General features: G+C 37.2%; 1 non-coding gene across 1 annotated transcript in view; it reads right to left on the reverse strand.

Annotated features, from left to right (window-relative positions):
* Positions 1-36, reverse strand: part of LOC149879234 (small subunit ribosomal RNA) — a 1,804-nt gene extending 1,768 nt beyond the window's left edge. Inside the window, exon 1 of the ribosomal RNA XR_016447311.1 lies at positions 1-36. This exon is cut by the window's left edge and continues 1,768 nt beyond it. This is a non-coding gene — a ribosomal RNA (small subunit ribosomal RNA).
* Between the last annotated feature and the right edge of the window lie 2,464 nt (positions 37-2,500).

The raw sequence follows: 2,500 nt of genomic DNA on the forward strand, positions 1-2,500 counted from the left end.
GACAAGCATATGACTACTGGCAGGATCAACCAGGTAACTATCGTCAAGAGCGCGCGGCAAAGCCGTCGCTCTTTGGCAAATAGCGGACAAAACGATGAAAGCGCCTGAGCGCCTCTTCGTGTTTGCCGTATTCGTCCGTAAACCGATATGTGTTTAACATCGAAGCACAGCAGAGTCGTCGCAAACGCGAACGCTTGTGCAACTCTCTGCGCTCATTCAGTTTGCCCGTCAGTGGCAATTCTAACAGGGAACAGGGACTACGTCTCGGTGCGGTGTAAACACGAAGCTCACACCGACGAGGAACAATCGACCTGAACCACGCTAGAAAAGAGAATCTATTCGATCTCTCGCCGCTAAACGCATTCTGGCAAGCCCATACAACGCACAACGCCAATTGCAGAGGACGAATAATACTTCCTCTGGACTCTCGAGTCACTTAAACCGCACGACACCAACGCATCGAGAACCGTCCGCCGAAAAAGCACTGTCAAACGTCTCAACAGCGACAACGGAGCGCTTCTAATGCTTTACACCAACACCAGAGAAGCTACCAGCAAACTGCTAGAGCTGTGCTGCGTTTGCTCTCGTCTTCTCCATGAACATTCAATTTTTAATGGGACAAGAGTTTAAGTTTGTAAAAAGAGTCCGACTTGTTTGCAAAACGTCCAAGAAACATTTGCAAAGTCACAAAAATCGTAGAAAACGCTAAGTCGGTTAAGAAAACGTATTCGCCTATAAAAATGCTCAGTTACTTAAGAAGATGCATGCTCGGTTAAAATATCGCTAGGCAACTCAAGAAATTCCTCTTTCGATAGTAAAAAGGCTCGTGCGGTTAAAAAAAGTGTTCGTTTAATAAAGTGTTCTTTCGCCCAACAAAATAACCCTAACGGTTAAAAAAACTCTTAAAAAGTTCCTCGCTCGGTTTAGAAAATACTCAGCCTTGTTCAATTAAAAAGAAAACGCTTGTGCGGTTAAATTTACAATTGTTCTGTTAAAAAAAAAAACCTGTAACCCTAACCCTAACCCTAACCCTAACCCTAACCCTAACCCTAGCCCTAACCCTAACGGTTAAAAAAAACGCTTGTGCGGTTAAAAAAAAAACACTTGTTCAGTTAAAGAAACGGTGGTACGGTTAAAAAAACCCTTGTTCGGTTAAAAAAGCACTTGTTCGCTTAAAAAAATAGTTGCTCGGTTAAAAAACCGTCTTACGGTTAAAAAAAACTCTTGTTCGGTTAAAGAAACCGTGGTACGGTTAAAAAAACCCGTTTTCGGTAAAAAAAAAAAAAAAAAAAAAAAGCACTTGTTTGTTTAAAAACACTTGTTCTGTTAAAAAAAAAACACTTGCTCACTGGAAAAAACACTTGTTCGGTTTAAGAAACGCTTGTTCGGTAAAAAAAAACTCTTGTCCGGTTAACCCTAACCCTAACGGTTAACAAATACCCCGCCGATTAATGAGTTACGCGGCTGCTTAGGAAGTCCTCGGTCGGTTATGAAAATACCCAACCGCTTAACCCTTTCATGCACCAATTATTTTTCTGTAACTAACATAACTCATAAAAAAACATCTACAAAATGACAGTGGAACTATGAAATGTTAAATTAGACTTTTTCTACAGCCTTTTTCAACTCTCATTTATAAAACAATATTGTTTTCAATCGGTTAGAATGCACCATTTGAATTGGGGAAGCTTAGCTTGATTTATTGTTATACAACAACCCAGCACATGAAATGGTTAAAGAAATACCCACCTGCCTAAGTATCCTTAAAAAAAAGTATCCTTAAAAAAAAAAAAAACCCTCTGTCTCTTGAACATAAATGCAAAAATCATTTAAAAAAGCAAATTCATTTTCAAAAACGTTTAAAAAGTGTAAACCACTTATTAAAAGAAGACTTTACAAAATACTTCACTGCTATTTAAAAAATACTACACATCTATTTCAGAAATTCCATACCACACTACAAAATGAATTTCAAAAACATTTGTTTGTTTTCAAGACAGAAGTTTTCATTACAGAAGACGCTGAATCCATTTTAAAAAGATGCACAGTGAAAAATGCCTACTTTTTATTTTTTTCAAAGGCTCGGTCACTTTCAAAAACTGCAGCCCCTTTTAGAAAAAAAAGAAGTCTTTAATTAAGAAGCAAAAGGTCTCTTTAAAAAAGAAATACAAGTTTTCATTTTAAGAATGGTAGATGTGACTTAACCAACAATTTTAACTCACATTTAAAGAAACACATTAAGTCGCTTTAAAATATATAATAAGTCACATTCAAGAAGCTTCATATCACTTTAAAAGGGCTTAAGCCACTTTAAAAGTCTCTTAAATGTCTAGCTCACTCACTCACTCACTCACTCACTCACTCACTCACTCACTCACTGCATGATCAAAGTCTTTTAAAAAGACTATTCATGTTTGAAAAGTGCTATTTCACTTTTGCTATTTCCAAATAAGTAAAAAGTTTACATCACTCTCAAAAAATGCAAAGCTGCTTAAGAAGA

This window comes from Hydra viridissima, unplaced genomic scaffold, assembly GCF_058129835.1.
Source record: "Hydra viridissima isolate aposymbiotic clone 2 unplaced genomic scaffold, HvirCarnegie_v1 scaffold_14, whole genome shotgun sequence".
In the NCBI taxonomy this organism is placed as follows: Eukaryota; Metazoa; Cnidaria; class Hydrozoa; order Anthoathecata; family Hydridae; genus Hydra; species Hydra viridissima.